At 48.0% G+C, this 14,951-nt stretch overlaps 1 long non-coding RNA gene across 2 annotated transcripts in view; it reads left to right on the forward strand.

Annotated features, from left to right (window-relative positions):
* The window catches only part of LOC310753075, a 39,797-nt gene extending 25,136 nt beyond the window's left edge, over window positions 1-14,661 (forward strand). For both annotated transcript variants that reach the window (XR_014543152.1, XR_014543153.1), the window contains exon 3: window positions 8,779-14,661. This is a non-coding gene — a long non-coding RNA (uncharacterized lncRNA). The remainder of the gene's footprint in view (window positions 1-8,778) is intronic.
* The last annotated feature ends 290 nt before the right edge of the window (window positions 14,662-14,951 follow it).

Below are 14,951 nucleotides of genomic sequence, written 5' to 3' on the forward strand. Positions count from 1 at the left end.
CAAAACTCCAATAATCCTTTTTTATTTCTAGAAAGACCACACTGGGAGGGGCAAATAAACTGGCAGAAGAGGAGGGATTGCTTAACCTTTTTCTTGCTTATCTCTTCTCTGCTAATTTTATTATTTTATGACATTTTTACACTGCTTTTATTTTTAAGAAAAAAACCCTCAAAGCGGTTTATTTTTCTTTTGAAATTTTGTGCACCTTCCCCCAATTTTGCTCCCGAGGCAACAACCCCACACTACGCTACAACTCTGCTTCAAATTTTATTTCTCCCCTCTCCCCCGCTGCTTCTCCCTACCTCACGGTGCTTCTATATGCACATTTACGATCAGTGCTTTTTTTCGGGGGGGGGGGCACAGGATTACGCATACACCTAAACGTTTTGTGAAACTAAGTTTGGCCTCATTGAGGGGCAGTATTTCAATGTAAGTAGGAAAACGAGAGTACCCCAAAACATTGTTTTAGAAAAAAAGCACTGTTTACGGTCATGCATTCTGTGTATTTAGGTTTATGCCGAAACAACGTGAAAATGTGTTTGCAAACGTGTGTTTTACACAAAAGCACTCTTTGGAGAATGGGGTTTGTTTCTTTTGAGTGTACACTTTGTACCACACCTGGCTTTGTGTGATGTGAAAATTAGCTAGGCGTTCCATACCAGGAGGGTTTCATTAGGTCCCCACTTGCAGTCTGAGAATAATGAGCAATATACACACATACACAACCCTGCCTTTTTAAAATGCTGCCCTTATTGGTGTCCTAGATTTCTCAGTGGAGAAATCCATTGAGTCGGAAGAGATGCAGTGGGGTGAGGCATCTCTGGCAAAACGTCTTCCCAAATGTTTCGTGAAAGCATATAAGATTTGACAGCCTCCCTAGGGCAGCGCGTTACATCGCTGAACCACTCATCCAAATGACACACCCACCCCTTCCAGTTCTGTTGGTGCTAAAGATAGCCAGCATTGAATTGTAGCTGTGTTGTAGCAGCAGCGCCTGTTCACCATTCAACCCTTCTTCTCACTTCAGATCTAGAGAGGACTGTGCAGAAATCAGGAAATATGTATATATGGTTTATGTAGCTGTAACCAAACCATCGAGCAAATCTGTGCATCTCCAGATTTTTGGGCCATGATTAGGAGGGCAAAGGACTCCCTACCGCTGCAGCTGAAATACGATGGCTTAAATTGTTAAAGCTTGAATCTTGCCTCTGCTGTAGGAAGATCTCGGTGGTCTTCAACAAGCCCCTCTCCCCCTCCCTGCCCCACTTACAGTAGCTGGAAAATCTTCACCGCCCCTCTTGCCTTGTAAGGTTTACACCACGGGTAGGGAACCTAAGGCCTGGGGGCCGGATCTGGCCCAATCGCCTTCTCAATGCGGCCCATGGACAGTCCAGGAATCAGAGTGTTTTTACAGGAGTAGAATGTGTCCTTTTATTTAAAATGCATCTCTGGGTTATTTGTGGGGCCTGCCTGGTGTTTTTACATGAGTAGAATGTGTCCTTTTATTTAAAATGCATCTCTGGGTTATTTGTGGGGCATAGGAATTCGTTCATTCCCCCCCCCCAAAAAAAAATACATAGTCCAGCCCTCCACAAGGTCTGAGGGACAGTGGACCAGCCCCCTGCTGAAAAAGTTTGCTGACCCCTGGTTAACACCAAGCTGAATTTGCGGGAAATATTCCCTAAGTGCTCTGCAAATGCTAGGTGCCACTAATGAGAGCGCTGGAGGTGGTCTCTGAGAGAGGCATTGCTCTCGCACACGTTTTTCTGTTTTGTCCCACTGCCACCTCTGGCCAAAGGGTTTTTAATTAATGCAAAAGCCTGTTTAACAGATGCACAAGTGGGGCAGGCGTAAGCAGCAGATAACGCTCTCTCTTCTAAACAACCTTCAGCTAGAAGGAGGAGAATCTCCCCCAGTTCCCCTCTCTCCATCTTAAGATGCCTGCAAGATTTCTGTCGGATGGTGCCCTCTGTGTGCATTGGCAAGAGGGCAGCCCCTGTGTTTCCCGTCAGAACACCTCTGAGCGAAGCCTTAGCCAGCCCCGTCGCAACCCAACGGGAACCTCTTTTCAAGTGCTCAGCAGGATTAGGGGGCCTATGTAGAACTGGGGCACCGAGGCACAATGCTCCCATAAGCTCCTTACTCTCTTTCTAATTTGCTGTCAGAGCAGAATACATTAACGGGGGTGGCTGTCATCAGAATAGCAAAATCCGGGGTGGGTGGGTGTGCATTGCCTGCTGATTAATCCAGAGCGGGTCTCCTGATTCCCTGCCTCTTAATTCAAATAGTGTTGTTAGGCAAAGATCTCTCTTTCTCTCTCTCTCTATTCCCACCCCGCCAACTCCTGCCAGGAACCGTGTACAAGTGTGCAAAGCTATCGCTGGCATATTAAAAGGAACGGCAGAAGATAGCTTGAGCTTCAAAGCAGCAGCTCAGAAAGTCTGACACGGGAGAATGGCTTTTTTTTAGCAGATCAATGGGGAGAGGGTACAGGAGGGAGATATTTCAGCCTCGCAGAAGACGGAGGACGGGTTGAGGAGGGGTTAAAGGCTGCGTGTTGTGGGTGTTGGCGGCCAAGACCAGATTAAGGAAAGTAGGGCAGGCCAGTGAACTCTGTATTGTGGAGTGGTTTTACAGAGCGGGAGACTTGTGATGGAGCTATATGGTGTAGATGCTTTATCTATGTTTCTCCCCCTCCCCGCAAAAAAAGCCCTCATTGACCCACTTCCAAATTGGGTGTAAGCTATCCTGCAGCTGAGAATTTGAGAGAGGTTGGAAAATATTGTCTGCTGTGGCCTTGGACTAGTCTCTTAAAGTCAGACATGCCCTCTCAAAAATATATCACATTTATTTATACATACATACATACATACATACCCTGCCTTTTTCCCTGACAAGGACTCGAGGCAAGCTTATGCATAAACATGGAAAAAGCCCCAATAATGTAAAAGCAATTGAACATGGACAGAATCAAAACTATATATAAGATCTGTTAAAAGCATACAGACAATCACAACAAAAAACGCACAGTGCCAGCATGGGCGCGCGCGCCCACGCACACACACACACACACATATAATTTTCAGATTTTGAAATTTACAATCGTCAAGCAACCATAACAAAAAGAGAAATCCATAAATTCCCATGGACTTCCCTCCTCCCTTTTGTGGGTCCTTATATTAACTTTTTTTCCTCCTGCGTCTTCTCTATTAATCCAATTCTATTAGATTTCCATTACAACTATAGTCCAACACATAATTAAGTATTTCTGCTTAACTGACCAATTGCGTCGCAGATATCTCGGTTCTTCTCCCCCCAGCAGAAAGCCTGCCCCCCCCCCAAATAAATCCTGGCTATGCCTAGGGGTAGCTGACATTTCATTAAAAGCAGTCAATTCCCAAAAGCCTGTTGGAACGAGAAGGTCTTCAGCTGCTGGTGTGGAAAGAGAACAAGGAGGGAGCCAGTCTGGCTTCTCTGGGAAGGGAGTTCTAAAGTTGTCTGGGAGGAGCCACCACCAAGAAGGCCACCATCAAGTGGTGGCAGCCACCACCAAGACGGCCCTCTCCCATGTCCCCACCAAGCATGGTAGGACTGAGAGAAGACCTCAGAAACCGGGCAGGTTCATATGAGAAAATAACATATTTCAGGTAGCTTGGCCCTAAGTGATATAGGTCAGTTTGGGCATTGGCAGCCAAATCTGAGCTCTCTAGTGTTGCATAGTATACACTAGTGGCCAAAATTGTGGAAACCTTTTGGAAAAAAGTGTGCTTCTGAGGTTTGATGGCTCATAACACCACTTTTTTTGCAGTAGTAATACCATAAAATTACATATCAATGGAAGGATAATTTGATGAAGAATGTAATGCAACAAAGTTTGTTCAACTATCTGTATTCTATCAAAAGTTATAGCCAAATAACCAGAAAAGGGAAACACAACTTGCTTAGATTGATATGCAGTAGCTTTCCGTCTTTTCAATGCAGCCAATGAGCATGAGTGTTTAGAGAACCAATCAGGTGTTGAAGAGCCATCAAACCTCAGAAATACACTTTTCCCAAAAGGTTTCCACAATTTTGGCCACTAGTGTAGTAGAGGAAGGTCCGTAGCAGTAGCATGAAAGAGGAGGTGGCAGATTTGCATGAAATGTGCATATATTTTAATTATATTTTACATTTTGAAAACAACTGCTGTAGTTTAAATCGTAAGACAGTACATCCCTTCATAGTGGCATTGGCAGACTTTGGGCTTTATAATTCCAGCGGTGCCCTGAGTGCTGCCAAAATACAGCAATTTCAGATGGACGACTGTCTTCTGACAGTCCTTCAGGTACAGTGGTTTTCAACCAGTGTGCCATGGCACCCTGGGGTGCCTTGAATTATGGTCAGGGGTGCCACACTCAACACTGGCCTCTGTCCATCCTTTCCTTCTCTAATGCCCTCTTGCGTCTCTGCCTCTCAAAGGTTTGCATGGCTGTTTATTGTGGCAGTGCCTGCTGTTGCCTCCCCAGGCAAGGTGCTGGCCTCACGTCCACCTTTGTCCAGTCTCCGCTGGGCCACTAAGGCTGGGGGCATCCTCTGCCCAGGCCCCTGTGGGGTGACATGAGGAGGCACCTCTCTCTCGCCCTGACCTAGCCACTGTGATCCATGCAACGGTCACCTCCAGACTTGATTATTGTACCTCACTCTACGTGGGGCTGCCCTTGAGACTGACCCAGAAACTCTAGCAGGTGCAGAATGCCACGGCGAGACTCCTTACAGGGTCCTCGCTGCAGGATCACATTCACCCGGTGCTATACCAGCTGCACTGGCTCCCGGTGGAGTACAGGATCAGGTTTAAGGTGCTGGTCTTAACCTTTAAAGCCCTATGCGGCCTAGGACCCACGGAGCTACGGGACCGCCTCTCCTGGTATGCCCCACGGAGGACCTTACAGTCTTCAAACAAAAACATCTTGGAGGTCCTGGGCCACAGGGAGGTTAGGCTGGCCTCAACCAGAGCCAGGGCTTTTTCGGCTGTGGCCCTGATCTGGTGCAACACTCTGTCACAAGAGACTAGGGCCCTGCGGGACTTGACATCTTTCCGTAGGGCCTGCAAGACAGAGCTGTTCCACCAGGCCTTTGGCCAAGGCACAGTCTGACCCCCTCCTTTGGTAATCCTCACAGAACTCTAGCCCAATGGTTGCCATTAATTTGATTTTGAATTGATTTTAGAATGAATTGGTTTTAGAATGCTGTGTTACTTTTATTGTTGTTAGCCGCTCTGAGCCCGGCTTCGGCTGGGGATGGCGGGATATAAATAATTTTTATTATTATTATTATTAGGGGTGCGGGGAGCAACTCAGAGATCGGATTGTGTGTGTGTGGCAGCTGCTGCCCAGAGGACTCCCAAGGAGAGGGGAGAGGGCTGAGGAAACACCCCACAAGGGAAGGTGCTGGAAAAAGGGTGAGAGGCTGCCAGCTCTGCAGGCAAGGGGTGACAGAACTGGGCTCCCACAGGGTTGCCACAGAAAGAATGGAGTTGGTCGAGGGAGCCATGGTCTCAAAAAGGTTGAAAACCTCTGAGATAGAGGATTGTAAACTAGGATGCTGTTTCTCTCTCTCTCTCTCTCTCTCTCTCTCTCTCACACACACACACACACACACACACACACACACACACCCATCTCTCTGTGTCCTTCTCACATTGAGACACCAGATCACCATTCCCAGTGATATTTAACGGCAGGTCGCTGCTATTGCTCTTTAACCCTGTTTGGTTTGTTGGGCCATGTGCTGCTGCGGCAAGTAAGGGGAGAGCATTGCAGTGTGTTTTCTAAATGTAGGGCTCTCCTTGGCAGCAGCCTGGCTGTGTCTAGACAGCCCCACCCCCACAGTTAGCCCTCTCCCATTCATTTCTGATGGGGATGTCTGGCTGAAGTGAACACACAGCTGGCCTGTGGGGATTGAGGGGCCACTGGAAGCTCTTTCATCTTCCTTTTGATTTCCCTTTGGCCATTATTTCCTCTCCCCTCCAGTTCTGCCCTGTCTTCCCTCTCCTCTTCCGCAGGTACATAAAACTTACTGGCGACCTCGGGCAGCTCCCTGTACTCATCTGACACAAAAGCCCACCTCCAAATGCAGGGAGGAGATTCCCCTCCTTTGGAAAATAAAACCAGACCTTTCGAGCGGAAGGAGTCTTGCCGCTTCACAAAACACACAGCCCTTTCCAGAATTAATCATTGTGGCGCTGGGTTCAGTGATGGAAACCTCTCTGAGCCTGGCTTCGGCTGGGGAGGGCGGGATATAAATAAAATTATTTTATTATTATTATTGGACATTTGGGGTACCTGCCCTTTCTTCCGAGGAACATGGGGGCTACCTCCCCCTTTTATTCTCGCAACAACCTTGCAAGGTAGGCCGGACTGAAGAAAGGCGAGTGGTCCAAGGCCATCCTGGGATCCGCACCACAGCTAAACAGGGATTTGAACTCAGGGTCAGTGTTCTGCTTCCACTATCTGAGGCAGCCTACCTCTGAATGCCAGTGGTGGGAATCCCAAGTGGGGAGAGCACTGTTGTGTTTGGGTCCTGCTCACATGCTTCCCATAAGCCAGTGGTGCCCAAACTTTTTTTCAGAGAGGGCCAGATTTGATGAAGTGAACATGCATGAGGGCTGACCAAGGTTGGTGAGCTTTTTTTAGGATAGAAGGATAGAAGTTGCTGAGCTTTTCTTTTTTAGGATTTTACGCCAGGACATATACTGCCACAGGTGCCGGGTTAAATTGACCGGTGGGCCAGATTAGGCCCCCAAAGCAGACTTTGGACATGCCTGCCATAAGCCACTCTGAGAACAGGATGCTGGGCTGCCATAGCCTTTCGCCTGATCCAGCAGAGCTCTTCTTAGGTGCCATACAGTATTGACTGCACTGGACCATTGTCACAGTCCGGTTCATGGGTGATCAAAGTCCCGGCTGGGGACGTCGGGACTGGGGGCAAGATGGCGGGGTGGGAGCAGGAACAGGAGCCCAGAAGTCAGGAAGCCAAGAGTCCGAGGGTCAGAGAACCGGGAGTCAAGAAGCAAGGAGTCATGAAGTCGGGTCCAAGGATCAAGAAGTCAAGGGACCAAACACAGCAAGGCAGGAAGCGTGTTGCTGTGGCAAAGAGCCGAAGGGAAAATGCTGACTTTATATCCCTTCCCAGCTTTTGCCACCAGGTGCTGTGAGTTACCAATGGACCTCACCTGTGCAACCGCGCCTTGCCTCTCCAGAACAAACTTAGGAAGGCCCCAGTCCTGGTCACAGGGCCTGGCTCCTGCACGCACACCTGACAACCATGCAATGGAGAGTTGATCACCTGTCCCTTCTTGTGTGACAGGCAATAATTATACACCAGGGTTTCCCAAACTTGTGTCTCCAGCTGGTTTTGGACTACAATTCCCATCATCCCTGACCACTGGTCCTGCTAGCTAGGGATAATGGGAGTTGTAGTCCAAAAACAGCTGGGACACCCAAGTTTGGGAAGCTCTGTTACATGCCATGAAGAGTCCTGGTTGTTACGGCAGCATTGGTGGAAGCATTCAGAGCCCGCTGGCCTTCACCAGAAAACTGAGCACTATCCTCTCCTCAGCACATCTGCCAGTTCTGGGTCTTCATCACTGTTTCTCACTGTGCAAGGGAGGATTTCCCTAAGAATGAGTGCACAGTTGAGAGGGGAAATATGAGCTTCTCAGATCCCATGCGCCCTCTATTGGAAAAGTTCAAGAGTGCCAAGCGGGGATTTTTGGTTGTGGGTGAAACATTAGTAGAATTGAAAGAAAATATAAAACGCATATATTTAGACAAGATTTTGGCAGGGTAGTTATTTGGGGATCAGTCTCCTTGTTCCATTTTGCTTTTAAAATGGCTTTGTTGTGTGTTTATGTATATTTAAACTGAAGGGGTTTATAGGTGCATCTACTACAGTGGAATGGGACGCGGATGGCGCTGTGGGTTAAACCACAGAGCCTAGGACTTGCTGATCAGAAGGTCGGCAGTTCGAATCCCCGTGACGGGGTGAGCTCCCGTTGCTCGGTCCCTGCTCCTGCCAACCTAGCAGTTCGAAAGCACGTAAAAGTGCAAGTAGATAAATAGGTACCGCTCCGGCAGGAAGGTAAACGGCGTTTCCGTGCGCTTCTCTGGTTCGGCAAAGCGGTTTAGTCATGCTGGCCACATGAGCCGGAAGTTATACACCGGCTCCCTCGGCCAGTAAAGCGGGATGAGTGCTGCAACCCCAGAGTCGGTCACCACTGGACCTAATGGTCAGGGGTCCCTTTACCTTTACCTTTACTACAGTGGAACCTCTATTTTGCAACCACAATCTGTTCTGGAGGTCTGTCTGGAGGTTGAAGCGGGTCTCTGGGAGAGGCGCCGTTGTGCGCAGGCACGGGCGGCGATTGCCCGCTTCTGCGTATGTGCGAAGGGCGATTGCTCGCTTCTGCACAAACTGCGATCGCCATTCCTGCGCATGTGCGAACGGCAGCAAACCCGCTGGTTACTTCCGGGTTTGCCATGGTTACAACTTGGAATGACAGTAAGAAAAGGCGGTGCTAAGTAGAGGTTTGACCGTATTAGATATTAGATATTAGCATAGATATTAGAACGAAGTAAACCGATTCCAGCCACGAACTATACCTAGATCAGGGTGTGTGTGGGTGTGTGTGTACATACACATATGTGATGATGATAGAATTGTCAAGAGTGAGGTCATCAGGAAATTAATGTTGCCATTATTGGTTAACCTTGTTCTCTGTCCTTTTCTTCTTCTTTGCAGAGAATTCTTCTGCCGCCACTGTTATTCCAACCAGCTGCCTCTTCTGCGGGAAGCCACCTGGTGAAGAATTGGCAGGAGGAGCTCCAAACCACAACATCCCAGGGATTCCCAAGGAAGGAGCCAGCCAAGCTGCCTTCTTTGAGGACAGCAACCTGTTCCATTGCTCCTTCTCCATGTTTTGTGTTCTCCTTGTGGTGTGGCTGGAGCTGGCCTGCTAACCAGCCTGAAAAGAAGGGTGGCATGGCACCCTGAAGACCCGTTAGCTCACTGTGATGCCCGATGAGCCACAGTCGCATGGTTGTCGTGAGTAAGCCTATCTGCATAGCATGCTCATGGCAACATACTGTGTGAGCAGTTTATTAGACCAGCTTGGGAGACAAGAACACAGGAAACAGCTTGCATCTGGGCAGACTATTTTATTTGTCCATTTAGCCCCGTGTTATCTTTCTGTGCTCTGACAGGCAGAGGCACTTGAGAATCTCAGGCAGAGAGAGTTCTTTCCCATCGAAGCAGGGTGCTTCCAGATCATGGGTAGGCAAACTAAGGCCCGGGGGCTGGATGCGGCCCAATCGCCTTCTAAATCCGGCCCGCGGACAGTCCGGGAATCAGCGCATTTTTACATGAGTAGAATGTGTCCTTTTATTTAAAATGCACCTCTGGTTTATTTGTGGGGCCTGCCTGGTGTTTTTACAGGAGTAGAATGTGTGCTTTTATTTAAAATGCATCTCTGGGTTATTTGTGGGGCATAGGAATTCGTTCCATTTTTTTTGTCAAAATATAGTCTGGCCCCCCACAAGATCTGAGGGACAGTGGACTGGCCCCCTGCTGAAAAAGGTTGCTGACCCCTGTTCCATATGAACTGTCTATTGAACATTCATCCTGATTTGTTTGCATGGAGGTTAGATCCTGAGCCCGCCAGCACTGCACATTTAAAGCAGCATAATATCACTTTTAAAAGCCATATCTTCCCTCAAAGAATTATGGGAAGTGTAGTTTGTTAAGGATACTTAGAGTTGTTAAAAGGTAAAGGGCCCCTGACAGTTAAGTCCAGTCACAGACAACTATGGGGTTGAGGCGCTCATCTTGCTTTACAGGCTGAGGGAGCCGGCATTTGTCCGCAGACAGTTTTTCCGGGTCATGTGGCCAGCATGACTAAGCTGCTTCTGGCGCAACGGAACACCGAAACCAGAGCAGCGCATGGAAACACCATTTACCTTCCAGCCAGAGCAGTACCTATTTATCTACTTGCACTTGGACATGCTTTTGAACTGCTAGGTTGGCAGGAGCTGGGACCAAGCAACAGGAGCTCATCCCATCGCGGGGATTCGAACCCCCAACCTTCTGATTTGCAAGCCCAAAAGGCTCAGTGGTTTAGACCACAGCGCCACCCGTGGAGATCTATATTCCCCTCACAGAGCTACAGTTCTCAGAGTTCCCTGGAAAGAGGGTTTGCTCACTCTGAGAACTGTTATCTCTCTGAGGATGATGGGGGTCTCCTAAAAACTCACTAAGGTGTGCTGAGCTGTGCTAGGCTTACCTGCCCGATATGGCAGATGTTGAAACCTCACCTCTTGAAGAGATGAAAGATCAGGGCCAAGAATCATCCGCACCTGTGGAGTTTATGCAACTAGTTAAGTTTTCCCCCACTCCCAGATATGTCAGATTTTAGGCACTTAGAATAAAGATGGAAGAATCTGAAGGAAGACTAACAGTCTCAGGGCAATCCTATGTATGCTGAATTAAGTCAAACTGTGTTCAACTGTCAGGTAAGCCTGCATAGAATTTTTGCCTACTGAAACTGAACCAGGAAGTCTTGGGTCCAAATCCTAGCCCTGTCATGAAATCACCTGGTGGCCTTAAGCGAGCAATTATCAAAAGGGCAGAAGAAAAGCTATCCTCAGCTTTCTCTATGAATTTGCCATCTAAGTTGTTTAGTGTTTAGTGAATTCCATAGTTTAGTGAAGAATAGTAAAGAAACCTATCCATTCTGAAGGAAATCAGCCCTGAGTGCTCACTGGAAGGACAGATCCTGAAGCTGAGGCTCCAATACTTTGGCCACCTCATGAGAAGAGAAGACTCCCTGGAAAAGACCCTGATGTTGGGAAAGATGGAGGGCGCAAGGAGAAGGGGACGACAGAGGACGAGATGGTTGGACAGTGTTCTCGAAGCTACCAGCATGAGTTTGACCAAACTGCAGGAAGCAGTGGAAGACAGGAGTGCCTGGCGTGCTCTGGTCCATGGGGTCACGAAGAGTCGGACACGACTAAACAATAAGTAAAGAAATGCTTAATTTTGTTTATCCTGAATCTTCCAGCATTCAGCTTCATTGCACAGCCAGCAAAGTTCTAGAACTGAGAGAGAGGAAGTCATGCTTTTTTTTTGGCTCCCCCTCCGAAAAAATAGTTAAAAACATTTTTTGGTGGTGTTAGCCAAAAAAAGTTAACAGCTTTTGTGTCTGGATTTTCGCTTTTTGAAATATGGCGAAAAGATGTCTATCTCTTTCAGTCTCAGTCATTATCTTTCAGTCTCAGTGGGAAGATAACAACAGGCTCCTGGAGAGGATTCTTTGAGTTAATGTTTCTTAGTGTAGAACTTTGAAATGCTAAGGACGGGGGCTAAGTATTGCTATTGTTGGCTGCTGTTGGTTAGGAGTTAAGAGGTGAAGAGAGTGTGAACTGTGTGTGGAGTGGGGGGGAAACAGTGTTCTTTCTTTTCAGGGCAAGATATTAAGAAGATAGGGCTGCAAGCTCCACAGGTGTCCAGCTCCAGGCTATTGGGCTTCCTCACAGCTCCCACCTAAGATGACACCGGAAGAGGGAGACTGATTGCCTAGGAGAAGGGAAGAAGGTGGCTCTCCTGGTGCATTTTCCAGAAGGCTCCCTGCAAGAGCCATGTTATCTGGCAGCGTCAAAAATGAGAGCCTTGTGGCACCGTAAAGACTAACAAATTTATTATGGCAATCAGCTTTTGTGGACCCGAGCTGATTGCCATAATAAATTGGTTCGTCTCTTCCTACAAATTGCCTGGCTTGGCTGTCTGCAGTTCACTGCTGCCATTTGTTTATTGCCAGCAAAATCTTTGTTGTTGTGTGGAGGAAAGTGGTGGCTGTGACAGAGGAAGTTCTGCTGGCTTTTTGAGATGGGGGGAGGGAGGCTGGCTACCTGCTCTTGGGGCTAAAGGGTGGGGTCTTCCCTTATCCTCTGCCCCGCTCCATAGGGCTGAACAGCAGCCATTCATACAGGAGAGGTAAGTAAAGGGGAGGACACCTTACAGGTGCAGACTGAACCTGCTCCTTGTCTCTGGTGACCCCCAGTGTTTGGGATAAGGGGTGGATTTTGCCCCCTTTCCTGCCTCACTGTCAGCTGGTCTTGCTTTGCACGACACTGACTATCCCTCTGCACATTGTCCAGTCCTGGATTCTACTTCACATTTGTATCCCTCCCCTTCATCCAGGATGCTCAATGTTACCACCCTGCCCCCCCCAGCAATGTCCTTTTATCCTCACATGATTTTCATGAGATTATCCCTCTTTGCCTTCAAGATGACCCTGCAAGGTCGATTAGGCTGTGAAAAGGGCAGCTGCCCTGCAATTGCTCTCGGAAAGGATATGAAGCGAGAAAGGAACAAAATCCCAGTCCTAGTCCAATGTTGTGCCCATTGAATCACACTGGCTATTTCTCTCTCTCAAAGGTGGCATCCAGACAGTCCCACAGGGCAGAGGCTGGGTGCCCCAAGACTGATGCTGCAACTGGCTCTTTCCTCACTATGTTGCAGCCAGCACCAAAAAAACTGAGCATCTCATTGTTGCATGAGCCTACAGTGGTGCCTCTAGTTACAAACTTAATTCGTTCCAGAGGTCCGTTCTTAACCTGAAACTTCTTAACTAGAGGCATGCTTTCGCTAATGGGACCTCTTGCTGCCGCTGCGCCGGCAGCACACAATTTCCGTTCTCATCCTGGGGCAAAGTTCTCAACTCGAGGTAACACTTCCAGGTTAGCGGAGTTTGTAACCTGAAGCATTTGTAACCTGAGGTGGTTGTAACTCTAGGTACCACTGTGTTCACATGACATGATAAAACTTTATTCGCATTAGCCAATGGCCATAGCAACAATAAAACATTACAGTATACGCAGAAAGGGAAATTTGATATAAGAGCACAATTTAAAGTCCTGAATCAGCAGTCAGTTAGTGGCCCTTATTCTGATTGCCCCTGCTATGAACCTAGCAACCTTTGCTGTTATCTGCTCATTTTGATCTGATAGAAGAAAGGACATTGTGGCAGTGGCTGAGCGCCCTGGGATGGTTAGTATGAGTGGGGTGATGATCTCATTCCTCTGGTCTTTGTAGAGAGTACAGGACAAGAGGATGTGTGCTACTGTTTCGGTGCTACCGCCTCCACAGGGGCAAAGACGTTTCTCAGACGGGATCTTTTGGAATCGACCCTCAAGTATCGCAGATGGTAGAACATCCAGTCTTGCAAGTGTAAAAGCACGTCTGTATTTTGGGATAATAATTTTGTGCAGATATGGGGCCAGAGAATCACATGACAGCCAGTGGTCCTGATCCAAAGAAGGCCTGAGAGCTTTCCTTTCATCAGCATCCCCCAGTGAAAACAACAAACCAGCTTCTTCAACTTCCCCAAAGGGCAGTTGGCTTGCTTGGTGCAAGAGTTACATAAAGGGGAACTCAGAGGGAGTTGCAAGGAGTGGCTCCCCAGCTTAGATGTCATCTACACACAGCTACATGGCAGGCAGAAATTCAAGAGGTGATGTTGTTTGCCCTTGCCAGACTAAGATGGTTTGGGTTTTTCTGTTGCCCATCCTATAGCTGTTAAAAACCACAGTTTCTCTGTCACAAAAAGAGTTGTGTGAGCCTGCTCACAATTCTGCAAAGCAGCCGAGGCTGCAGAATGGAACGTTTATGGTGATACATCTCTTATTTCCTTCACTCTTGCAAGAGCCCTGAAAGGTAGGTGTGCTTTGTTTTTGTTTTTTCCTCCTGTGTGTAGCATTGAGGCTAATACAGCATCCTATACAATCTGCTTCATCATCACCTGTTTTAACGTCCACCTTTCTCTCTGTCTGTCTGTCCCTCTCTTTCTCTCTCGTGCACGAAGCAAAAGAGAGGGTCTCGTGGAACATTCAACGCTGTCGGTGAGTTTTGTCACTGGGGTCAAACCATCGACTGTTGAGTGTACCTTGTGGCCTGTGCAGCACTTGGAAGCGAAGGAAGCTACCAGCCAAAGGACAGCCAAGTTGGCGGAGTTGAGAGTGCAAAGAAATGGCTTGCTAAGCAGCAGGTGCTGCTCAACTTAAGAGAAATGTAAAGTTGTGTGACAGGTATGTCTGCAAGGAGATCTGAAGCAGGACTCGCTTCAGTTTATTTCAATTGGACATGTCAAACCTACGTTTGCCAGGATGCTCATTGTCACGATACAACTCACTCTCTTCCATTTTACCTTGTGCATTCATACAAGCCAGATATTTGCATCAGTAGTGCAAAAGAAGGTGATTTAAGCTCCGTGGATGAAAATGCCAAGGTGTGTATGTAAACTTCATCTGCTTACGTGATATCAGAGGGGTCTGTGCGTGACCCATGCATCTCTAGGGCTCCCAGTTCTGCCCTCTTGCAACCTAGACACTTTACACTGTTCTGAATCAGTGGAAGCCTACGCAGCTGTGGTTCCTCAAACCTTCAGAAGGTACGCAGAGATTTTCAGTAGCCCTCCCTTCCTCTGACCACACTACACTAGACGGCAGGGTCATTGGCACATGCCAAAGCGGACTCTAATAAATTGCTAACACCACCACACTTTCCCTAGCCATGGGCCTAGCCAGGGGGGTGCAGTTGCTCCCCACCAAGTAAATAAATAAATAAAGATACTTAACTAACTAACCAATACCTCTTTCCATGTGAACCTACCCAGACCCTGAGATCATCTTCTGAGGCCCTTCTTTGTGTGCCTCCTCCTCGAGAGCTCTGGAGGGTGGCAACACGAGAACGGGGCCTTCTCTGCAGCGGCTCCCCATCTGTGGAATGCTCTCCCCAGGGAAGTTCTCCTGGCGCCTTCATTATACACCTTTAGGCGCCAGGCAAAAACGTTCCTTTTTAACCAGGCCTTTGGTTGATTTGATTTAGCATCCTATGCCCCTTTAAAATGTGGTTTTCTTTGG

The sequence above is a fragment of the Podarcis filfolensis genome (genome assembly GCF_964270895.1).
Source record: "Podarcis filfolensis genome assembly, chromosome: 17".
In the NCBI taxonomy this organism is placed as follows: Eukaryota; Metazoa; Chordata; class Lepidosauria; order Squamata; family Lacertidae; genus Podarcis; species Podarcis filfolensis.